This window comes from Nomascus leucogenys, chromosome 7b (assembly GCF_006542625.1).
Source record: "Nomascus leucogenys isolate Asia chromosome 7b, Asia_NLE_v1, whole genome shotgun sequence".
Taxonomy (NCBI): Eukaryota; Metazoa; Chordata; class Mammalia; order Primates; family Hylobatidae; genus Nomascus; species Nomascus leucogenys.
In genome coordinates this window covers 64,520,864-64,533,085 of record NC_044387.1, presented here as the reverse complement: position 1 = coordinate 64,533,085, position 12,222 = coordinate 64,520,864, and the positions used below count along the sequence as shown (strand labels likewise).

General features: G+C 41.6%; 1 pseudogene; it reads right to left on the bottom strand.

Moving 5' to 3' along the window:
• Positions 1 to 868: 868 nt before the first annotated feature.
• LOC100603376 lies at positions 869 to 12,022 on the bottom strand (annotated as a pseudogene).
• Positions 12,023 to 12,222: the final 200 nt, after the last annotated feature.

Below are 12,222 nucleotides of genomic sequence, written 5' to 3'. Positions count from 1 at the left end.
ATATAGAAGTCAATAATTTACAGAGATAATTGTGTCAATGACTCAGTTTTTCACCTGCAAAATGAGAATATCTCCTTCATAGGATTATCGAGAATTAGTATGATGATATATGTACACTAGTGTTCACTAGGCATTCAGCAAACTGTAATTACTATTCCTTGTTTTATTCTCATTATCCTGGAGTGGCCAGTCCCTTATGTTTTCATTAGCATCTGTTCTCCCAGGTCTCTGCCAGCCTCATCTGTCTGACACAGTGGGAGTTGAGCCTTTCTCAGCCAAGATTCAATATATGGGGCCTGATGACTCTGTTTACTTCAATTTAATCAAAATCATTGTGATGATATCACACATGAATGATAGGTGTTACCACAAGACAAAAGGCACAAGCATGCATTCTCTGCAAGGTAAGGGGGACCTCAGGGCCATGCCTCAGGCCACTGGAAGAACTAAAGAAACAAGTAGGACCCAGTCACCCCATCCCCAAGCTCTGCCCTATGCAGGCTGTCTCCCTGGGTTCCAGGAATGCTGCCTGTCATGTCCACATGGCTTCTTGCCAATTTTGAGCTCCCTCTCAGCCCTGATGGCAGGCCATGGTAGACGCTAAGTATACCTGAGCTTCCTTCTCTTGGGCAGACACTAAGTATATTTGAGATCCCTCCCATGTGGGCAAACGCAGTGCTCCAATCTTCTGGTGACAGCAAGCTCCACATCAAAGATGGCTTCACCACAAAGCATGCCAAGCACCTGGAAGTGCCCAGGCAGAGCCCCCCCGCCCAAAACAGTGCAGTGCCTCCCTAAGACCTGCTGGCACCCTTTGCTTTCACTAGAACCTCAACCTGGAGGCCTGCCCCTGTGAATTCAGCAGATATTATGACATGCCCAAACTGCTGACTGAGTGTGCTCCAGTGGCTCCTTCGGCACTGATGGCCAGGTATGCTTCTGACAGGAGGACTGATGGAGCAGAGCAGCAATCCATACTCATTAACTGGGGACAGAATAATCCATTAAAGGCTTAGAGCAAGCCTAAATGTGAGTGTAAATGTGAATTAACTCCAGATAAATCAACTAATTGAAGAGGCAGCTCCACATCTGAAATTTCAAGTGGAGCTTTAGATACCAACATATTCACTTTCAACAGTTTCCTTACTTGGAATTTACAAGATGCCTTCATATCCTTTTCCCATTTAATCATCCTTAGTCCAATGTGAGGTGCTTATTAATATCCCATAATAGAAACAAAAATACTCCTGAGTTGTTCAGGTATCAAGGGGTGGAGCTAAGATTTGAGCCCATGTCACCTGACTCCTAATTTTACATTTCTTCCACATCTTGCCATAAAAGCATGAATTGAAGTACCTGTGATTTGTTGATGTGCTTATACTCATAGCTGATAAGTATAGAGTTATACAAAGAATCATGGAACCTGAGGAAACTGAGGCTTGAGTTGATTCAACTGAAATGTACAAGCAAAAGTACTTTAAAATGATGAGCTCCTAGCTGAGTGTTGTGAATCACACTTGTAATCCCAGCACCTTGGGAGGTCAAGGGAGAAGGATGGCTTGAAGCCAGGAGTTCAATAACAGCCAGGGCTACAAAGCAAGACCCTATCTCTACAAAAAAATTTAAAAATTAGCTGAGTGTGGTGGTGCACACCTGTAGTCCTGGCTATTTGGGAGGCTAAAGCAAGAGTATCTCTTGAGCCTGGGAGTTCAAGACTGCAGTGAGCTATGATTGTGCCACTGTACTCCAGCCAGCCTGGATGAGACCCTGTCTCAAAAAAAAAAAAAGATGAGCTCCTGTTCCATTTCAGCAAATTATTTTTCCCAGCATCACATTGGCTGTGATACGGCTGAGACTATGACTCTATTCTCCTGACTGCTAGCTAGCCCAGTGCTTACTCCACCTAATGGAGGGTGATTTGAAAGATTTTTCCTAAAGCCTTTTTGGACTTCTTATCCTCTTCTTTTAAAAGTAAAGCAAAGTATCAGATTTCTTGGCACCTTTTTCAAAGTGATTTAATGTTGGTAGTTGATATGGATTGGCTGTGTTCCTACTCAAATCTCACCTTGAATTGTAGTAATCCCCATGTGTTAAGGGCGATTACTTTGGACTGTGGACTTTTGAGTTAATGCTGAAGTGAGTTAAGACTTTGGGGGATTGTTGGTAAGGCATGATTGGTTTTGAAATGTGAGGACATGAGATTTGGGAGGGACCACGGGTGGAATGATACGGTTTGGCTCTGTCCCCACCCACATCTCACCATGAATTGTAATAATCCTCATGTGTCAAGGATGGGGCCAGGTGGAGATAATTAAATCATGGGGGCAGTTTCCCCCAACTATTCTCATGGTAGTGAATAAGTCTTACAAGATCTGGTGGTTTTATAAATGGGAGTTCCCTTGCACAAGTTCTCTTGCCTGTTGCCATGTAAGACACGAATTTACTCCTCATTTGCCTTCTGCCATGATTGTCAGGCCTTTCCAGACATGTGGAACTGTGAGTCCATTAAACCCCTTCCTTCATAAATTACCCAGTCTCAGGTATGTCTTCATTAGTAGCATGAGAATGGACTAATACAGTAGTAAAGCTTTCTGGTGGGCTCAACAAGTGTAAAAGTCAAATGGATAGCCTCACCTGATCCAGACGTATCACTGCTGACATTGACCTATGAGCATTAACATGAGCCCAAAGTTTCCCTATATCCTCCTTTGGGACAAATAAGAAGCAGGTTAGACAGCTGTAGAAGAGAAAAAAGACATACAGCCAAATGTATAAAGCTTTGAAAATTGATGTCTTAGTCCATTTGTGTTGCTATAAAGGAACACCTGAGGCTAGGTAATTTATAAAGAAAAGTTTATCTGGCTCACAATTCTGCAGGCTGTACAGGAAGCATGGCACCAGCATCTGTTTCTGGTGAGGGCTCAGGAAGCTTTCAATCATGGCAGAAGGTGAAGGGGAGCTGGTGTGTCACATGGCAAGAAAGGAAAAAGGGGGATGGAGGTGCCACACTCTTTTAAACAACCAGCTCTCCTGTGAACAAACAGAACAAGAACTCATTCATTCTGTAAGAAATGCACCAAGTCATTCTTGAGGTATCCACCTCATAACCCAGACACCTCCAACCAAGCCCTGCCTTCAGCATTGGGGACCAAATTTAAACATGAGATTTGGAGGGAACAAATATCCAAACTATATCATTCTATCCCTTCCCTCCCAAATCGAATGATCTTCTCACACTGCAAAAAAGAATCATCCCTTCCCAATAGTCCCCCAAAATTTTAACTCATTCCAAGCATCAGCTCAAAAGTCCAATCTGAGACTGAGCATGGTGGCTCACACCTGTAATTCCAGCACTTTGAGAAGCCAAGGTGGGCAGATCACTCGAGGTCACGAGTTCGAGACCAGCCTGGGCAACATCGTGAAATCTGTCTCTACTAAAAATATAAAAATTAGTGAGGCACGGTGGCACACACCTGTAATTCCAGCTACTTGAGAGGCTGAGGCAAGAGAATCACTTGAACCTGAGAGGCAGAGGCTTCAATGAGCTGAGATCGTGCCACTGCACTCCAGCCTGGGTGACCAAGTGAGACCCTTAACTCAAAAAAAAAAAAAAGTCCAAAAGGTCCAATCTGAGACTCAAGGAAAGTTCCTTCCATCTATAAGCCTGTAAGATCAAAAACAAGTTATGAGAATTAAAAACAAAAATCATGTAATCATCTCAACAAATGCAGAAAAAGCATTTGACAAAACCCAGCATCCCTTTATGATCAAGACCCTCAGCAAAATCGGCATGAAAGGGACATACCTCAAGGTAATAAAAGCCATCTATTATAAACCCACAGCCAACATTATACGGAAAGAGGAAAAGTTGAAATCATTCCCCCTGAGAACTGGAACAAGACAAAGATGCCTACTTTCACCATTTCTATTCAACATAGTACTGTAAGTCTAGCCAGAGGAATCAGACAAGAGAAATAAATAAAGGGCATCCAAATCGGTAAAGACAAAGTCAAACTGCCACTGTTCACCAATGATATGATCATATACTTAAAAAAACCCTAAAGACTCATGCAAAAACCTCCTAGATCTGATCAATGAATTCAGTAAAGTTTCAGGATAGAAAATCAATATACACAAATCAGTACCACTGCTGTACACCAACAATGACCAAGCTGAGAATCAAATCAAGAACTCAACCCCCTTTACAACAGCCACAAAAAAAATAAAATAAAATACTTAGGAATATACCTACCAAGGAGATGAAAGATCTCTACAAGGAAAACTACAAAACACTGCTAAAAGAAATTGTAGATGATAAAAACAAATGGAAACACATCCCATGCTCATGGATTTGAAGAATCAATATTGTGAAAATAACCATACTGCCAAAAGCAATTTACAAATTCAATACAATCCCCATAGAAATACCATCATCATTCTTCACAGAACTAGAAAAAACAATCCTAAAATTCATATGGAACCAAAAAAGAGCCCACATAGCCAAAGCAAGACTAAGCAAAAAGAACAGATCTGGAGGTATCACATTACCTGATTTCAAACTATAGTATAAGGCTATAGTTACCAAAACAGCATGGTAGTGGTATAAAAATAGGCTCGTAGACCAGTGGAACGGAATAGAGAACCCAGAAATAAAGCCAAATACTAACAGTCAACTGATCTTCGACAAAGCAGACAAAAACATAAAGTGGGGAAAAGACACCCTATTCAACAAATGGTGCTGGGATAATTGGCAAGCCACAAGTAGGAGAATGAAACTGGATCCTTATCTCTCACCTTATGCAAAAATTAACTCAAGATTGATCAGGAACTTAAATCTGGCCAGGTGTGGTGTCTCACGCCTGTAATCCCAGCACTTTGGGAGGCCAAGGCAGGCAGATCACGAGGTCAGGAGATCGAGACCATCCTGGCTCACACAGTGAAACCCTATCTCTACTAAAAAATCCAAAAAATTAGCTGGGCATGGTGGCAGGTGCCTGTAGTCACTGTTACTAGGGAGGCTGAGGCAGGAGAATGGCATGAATCTGGGAGGTGGAGCTTGCAGCGAGCCGAGATCACGCCACTGCACTCCAGCCTGGGTGACAGAGCGAGACTCCATCTCAAGAAAAAAAAAAAATAATAACTTAAATCTAAGACCTGAAATCATAAAAATTCTAGAAAATACATTGAAAAACTCTTCTAGACATTGGCTTAAGCCAAGAACCCAAAAGCAAATGCAACAAATAGAAAGATAAATAGGCAGTACCTAATTAAACTAAAAAGCTTCTGCACAGCAAAAGAAATAGCAGAGTAAACAGACAGCCCCAAGGAAAAAAAAAAAACAAATACTCCTATCAAAAAGTGGGCTAAGGATATGAATAGACAATTCTCAAAAGAAGATATGCAAATGGCCAACATGGGAAAAAATGTTCAACATCACTAATGATCAGGCAAATGCAAATCAAAACCACAATGCGATACCACCTTACTCCCACAAGAATGGCCATAATTAAAAAATCAAAAAATAACAGATGTTGGTGTGGATGTGGTGAAAAGTGGAACTACTGTTTGATCCAGCAATCCCAGTCTTGGGTATCTACTTAGAGGAAAAGAAATCATTATATGAAAAAGACACTTGCACATGCATGTTTATAGCAGCACAATTCACAATTGCAAAAATATGGAACTAGCCTAAATGCCCATCAACCAACGAGTGGATAAAGAAAATGTGGTATATAGATACCATGGAATACCACTCAGCCATAAAAAGGAATGAAATTATGGCATTCACAGCAACCTGGACAGAGACCATAATTCTAAGTGAAGTAACTTAGGAATGGAAAAACAAACATCATATGTTTGTATGTTGTAAATGAGAGCTAAGCTATGAGGATGCAAAGGCATACATAAGAGTGACATAATGGACTCTGGGGACTTGGAGGAAGGGTTGGGGGGGTGGTGAAGGATAAAAGAATACACATTGGATACAGTGTACACTGCTTGAGTGACAGTTGCACAAAAATCTCAGAAATCAACACTAAAGAACTTTTTCATCCAACCAACCAGCACCTGTTCCTCCAAAACTATTGAAATAAAAAAAAAACAAAAACTGGCTGAGCATGGTGGCTCACACCTGTAATCCCAGCACTGTGGGAGGCCAAGGTGGGTGGATCACGAGGTCGGGAGTTCGAGACCAGCCTGATCACCATGATGAAACCCTGTCTCTACAAAAAACAAAAAACAAACAAACAAAAACAAGTAGTATCTGTTGATATTGTAAAGAGAAAATCAAACTACTGTTATAGCACATCTGGTTTTCTAATGAGAAAATGCTTATAAAGTATGCCTAGAGGGGAAAATCCTGCTCACTTAAATAGGGTAAATTATATCTTCCAGAGGTCCTAGTAAGAGTGAGTGAAGAACAATGAGTCGGGGACCCGAAGAAGATACTAAGTTATAATTACCATGTCCATATTAACAACATACAAGAAAACTTATAATTTAGATGACTAATAAGGCCTTTCATTCTCTCCTACCACTTTCAGGTTTCTCTTACTGTTTCTGGGGTGATAGTGTTGAAAATAATGATTCTTAGGCACTTTTACAGAATAGCAATATTTAGTAACCATGATTTGGTATAAAAGGATATCAGGTTAATTTATATACAATTTTGCAAGAAAAGTGTGGTAACTTACTGATCTTTTTCTGAAGCATACACCAGCCACAAGAAATGCTAACAATTCTGTATAGTATAGCAGTTCGCCTCTCAGTTGTGTCTCACGCACTGCCATGTTTATACATGGGATCCTAACCTTTTAGACTGAAATACATTTAAAAAGTTATAATCTTCAGGTCTCAGAAACAACATATTTAGTTCACATATTTTCTTTCCATTAAGAAAAGGCTTAGCATTTGAGTAAGAACATGACACATTCTGCTTTCTTAATATCATATTGTCTTTAGCATATAACCACCTTTAGATTAAAAACCTGGAGGAAAATGGTTATTTGCCAAAAAGTAATTTTCTTCCCTCAAAATTTAGGTAAAAACACAAGGGACAAAGTGAAATGCAGCCTGGAAGAATATTTATAGAAAGAGAATTGTATAGAAAGGTATAGAAAGACAGGTATAGAAAGACAGAATTGCCTGACATAAAAATTATTTTAGAATATAAAACATAATTTTAGAAAATGATAAATATGATGGGGTATAATTATTATTCATAATTCTGGAAAAGTAATAAAAATACATTCACTATATTTAACCAAAAGCATAAACATTCTTTTAAAAAGTAGTACTTGTTATTCATTATGTGCCTTTTTAAACTAATTCAATTATCTTTACTGTATATGATTTTCTCTATATAGATTTCTATTCTGTATGTTACGTTCTAGTTTTTACTTACAAGCAAATCATTTTTTAAACTTACATGTGTTAACTCTCTTGAAGTGCTATCAATAAATAATAAATAATATTGAGAATATTACCTTGAAAAATCAAAAAAATAAACAAGTTATATTCTTCCAAGATACGATGATGAAATAAAGACTGATAAACATTTCCATTTCAAAATGGAGCAATAGGCCAAAAATAAGGGGCAACAGGCCCCATACAAATCTGTAACCCAGTAGGGCAGACATTAAATCTTAAAGCTCCAAAATAATCTCCGTTGACTCCATGTCCCACATCCAGGCCACACTGGTGCGAGGGGTGTGCTCCCAAGGTCTTGGGCAGCCAGACCCCTATGACTCTGCTGGGTGCAGCTCACATGGCTGCCCTCATGGGTTGGAGTCGAATGCCTGCGGCTTTTCAAGGCTGAAGGTATAAGCTGGCTCTTCCATTCTGGGATCTGGAAGGCAGTGGCCTGTTCCTACAGCTCCACTAGGCAGTGCCTCGATGAGGACTCTCCATGGGGGGCTTCAATCCTCTATTTCACCTCAGCACTGCCCTTTCGAGTCTTTCTACAGGGCCTCCACTCCTGCAGCAGGCTTTTTCCTGGGCACCCAGTCTTTCCACTATATCCTCTGCAATCTAGAGGAAAGTTGCCAAGGCTCCACCACTCTCGCCTTCTGCTCACCTGCAGAACTAACACCATGTGGAAGCCTACAAGGCTTATGATGGCTTGTGCCCTCCACAGCAGTTGCCCAAGCAGTATCTGGGGCCCTCTGAGCTGAGGCTGGAGCCAAAGCAGCTAGGATTCGGGGAACAGTGTCCTGACTCTGTACAGGGTAATGGGGGCCCCAGGCTTGGTTCCCAAAATCATTCTTTCCTGCTAGACCTCTGGGCTTGTGAAAGGAGAGGCTGCCTTGAAGAATTACCTTCAATAATTTATAATATAACCAGGAATCAAATTTCTTATTACCTTTCTTCATGGGTTTTCTGGCCTCTAAAATGGAAAAAAAGATTTAATTCTGTTCCTAGAGATATGTATCCAGCAAGATCCGTAACAAGTCAGATACCAAGCAGAGTTAACCATACAGTAGAAAAATGTGCCCATACGTGCTGTCATTGGGTGCCAACATCAACCTCTAATGTGAAATTTAAGTAATAGAAAAAGGAAAAGTATTTTTTTTAATGTAGCAAAACATGAAAAAGTTTTATTGACTGGCAGAGGTAAAATTAAAGTAATAGATTTACCAGAAGGTAGGAATACTAGTTGAGGGTGTTGTTTCCCCCACCCTCCTACAAAATGCTGCTTCCACGGTTTCTCCAGAATTTGCAGTTACTTTCTGACTCCACATATTCACTACTCCCTGATTTCAGAGGAGGGTCCAAATCTCTTTATTTTCCAAATTGATCACTTTGAACCCTGACGTTTTTAGGCCCCAGACCTTAACAACAAGCCTCAGTCCTCTTTACTAGCTCAATCATTTCTGCCTGCCATCTTTCCTTCTCAGAAAAAGCTCACTTTATGGGCTGATACCTGGAACCCTAGTGGTCATCAGAAAATAGGGTTTAATACTTGGCAGTCAGATGCATGCTTGATATTTCCCAATCTCAATGCCTAGGATGACATATCCCCTCTGTCTTGTAACCAGAAAAATGTCATTTGTCCTCAGACTAAAGAGATCATGGAGAACTGTTTCAGCAATAGATATGGAGCAAGGAAGCATTAATCTTTCCTATGCCTGCATGGAACAGCAACTGAGGTTACAAATAATACTCTCGTTTTCAATCTTTCGATGGCTTTCTATCACAAACTATTTTGTGACTTAGGGAAAAATCAAAACATATTTCTTGTCTACAGGACTGCAAAAGCTCATTTACATGATGTGGCCCTAACTAAGTCTCCATTATTATTTCCCACCTCTCTCTCCCTCCCCAACTACACTCCAGCCATGGTGTCTTACTGCTGTTCTTCAAACATAACAAGCACTTTCCCATCACAGGGCTTTTGCACTTGCTGTTCCCCCACTCCTCCTAAAGATCTTCACACAGATGTTTGATGGTTAACTCTCTTACATTATTCAGTTTTTCATCCAAATGTCATTTCCCTGGAAACAACTTTGCTGACCACCCTAAGGCAACAACCCAACATCAGTATCTGCATACTCTGTGTTGTTTGACTTCACAGCAGTAATGACTTTCGGGATTTTTATATGTGTTTGTTTATGCATATGTGTTAGCATATAAACTCCATGAAGGCTGAGGTTTTGTCAGTTCTCTTTATTGTTGTATCTGTGGTACCTAGAATGGTACCTGATACAGAAAGGTTCTATATAAATGTATGTTAAATGAAGGATTTGACCAAGGAGTATCATCAAATTTCCTGTTGCCTGAGGTCAGCCAGTAGCTGACTTCTCTGTTGCCCCTTGCTTTCAAGCAGCTGGTTGAGTAACTGTATTATACGCATTGGGTGGCCAACTGCCATTCTGAGAACTAATTTTCTAGTTCTAAAGAAACTATAAAATTGATCTGAAAAAACCACTAGAGCCAACAGTAATTCAGGAATTCATCCCACCATCTGAGCACTAATTTCTTGACTTTCCTCTGAAGATAGGTGCTAGACCTTTGGCAAACAATGGCAGCAAATGACAGGAAGAATCGAGTTAAGACCTATCTTGCCTTAGCATTGCTATATTCCTATGGTCACAAGTGTTTCATAGTCTAATCACATCCTCTTAAGTGGCATATGCTTAGGATTGTTATTTTTCTTTAGCATACACATAAACAGGGGCCAAAATTGAACTCAACTGCTGTGTATTGGCTACATAAAATATTGCAGTAAGAATCTGGACTTGGGTTTGAATGGACAAATCTATACTACAATTTTCCTCTGATATTTTACAAATAAACTTTTCCATCAAGGAGTCTACACACACTGGTTCTACATTTTCTTTACCATCAGATCCTGTTTTGAACACTACCATGCCACTGAAGAAAACTGTTCTCTCCAAGGTCAATCTTCATTGACCTTTATCAGTCATTAAATCCAATGCCTCCTTCCAAATTTTCCACAACAGCTTTCAAAACCTGTGACATTCTGGGTCTCCTCCCATAACTGACTCCCACTTTACAGGCAGTACACTGTAGAAGAAAATGCATGGACAATAAAGTCATACCATTCTGGATCAAGCAAATCTGTTCTAGTTTTGAATTCTCACTCAACCACCTATTGGCTACATAACTTTAAACTAGTGGGTTCACAAACCTCTAAGCTTTACTTTCCTAACCTATATAATGGAAGTAATCATATCCACCAAATGTTGTGGTTATGAAAACTAAATACTAATATTGTCTTTGGCACACGGTAGACATTAAATGAATGTAAGTTTTCATTTTTCTTTTGTATCCTCTATCACTTCCTTGACTATTTCGTCTTCTTTCAACAAAGTCTCTCTTGTTATTTTCATTTATTACATTAACTGTCAGTTTTTGAAGAGCTCATGTAAATATTCAGCTCCACACTTCTCATTGAAAATTTCTTAATTACTTACAAAATTTTTAAGTCACTGATATGTGACTTACCTAATGTAATTACCCTAATGTAATGCCCCACGGGGTGGGACAGGAAGGTGGGTGTATGGGTGGAGGCAGGATGGTACCCACGTGGAGGTGTCGGCCATGTCGAGGATGGTCCCTGGTGGCAGGGTGGAGGGGATGAGCATGTTGTTGATGGTGATAGTGATGCGGAGGCAGGAGGGCAGGGGCCCCACCTGGAACAGGCTGCTGATGTCGGTGTCAAAGGGGAGGTAGACCCCTCATGCTCTAGCGCGTCCACCCCATTCACCCACATGATGGCATAGGAGTGGGCACTGCCAGTTCTCAGCACCACTCTTGTGTGCAGGTCCTGGGTCCATTGCTCCGGGAGGGTCACCTCCCGTTCGTACCACATCTGGCCTACAAAATGCCTCAGCCGCCAGTCCTGGCCAACGTCGTTGAAGCTGGAGGGAACCGGTATGTCCAGGGTGGGGCCCGACTCTCGCAGCAGACGCCGATACCACTGCTCCTAGAAGCCACGGCACCGTTTGTCGAAGAAGTCGGCGCGGAAGCTCCAGAGGCCGTCCAGCTTCTTCCGCTCCCGCGACGGCCTCTCTCTCGGGTACAGCATTCCGCCCTGCAGCGCCAGCGCGCAGCCCCACAACAGCGGCCCGAGCGCCTACCAGGCGTCCGCCGCCCCCCGGACCATGCTTTCCGCTCCTCTGCTAGGCCGCCGTCTGAGGGGCTAAGAGCAGCGTGGGAGGAGCCCTACGGACTGGTCGCGCGCGACGTGACGCGCCGGTAGCGCAGAGGGAAAGTATTTTTTAAAAACAAAGAGATTTGAACTGAGGAACAATTACAAATACCCAAAGGGATGATTTGTCCCCCTGTGTTTAAAAGTCTTGATGCTAGACAATCAAGGACGTTTCCAACATGTACCTAAAAGACTCTGACCTAGCACCACTGTTCAGGTGTTAAACTGGGCCCAGTCCTACGTGACTGCCTGCGCCTCTCTGTATTCTAGTCTTTCACTCCCACCTGCAGCTAGTAGCTGGCAGCGTTTGACCTGCAGTGGGCAGCTCACCGTTGTTCCTAACACTGCCATCCTGCGGATTGGGTCTGCAGCCGCCAATCAGAGCGTCAAGGTGAGCCTGGGGAGACCTTGTGCCTGTGGTCACTGTAACTACCTAACTATTCATTCTCTTATCAAGCACCCAGTCCCAGTACTGTCCAGGTACAATAAGGAGCCCAATGATAATTTTTTTTAAAAAGATTAGTTCCTGCTATGAAGAAACTAAACTCAGC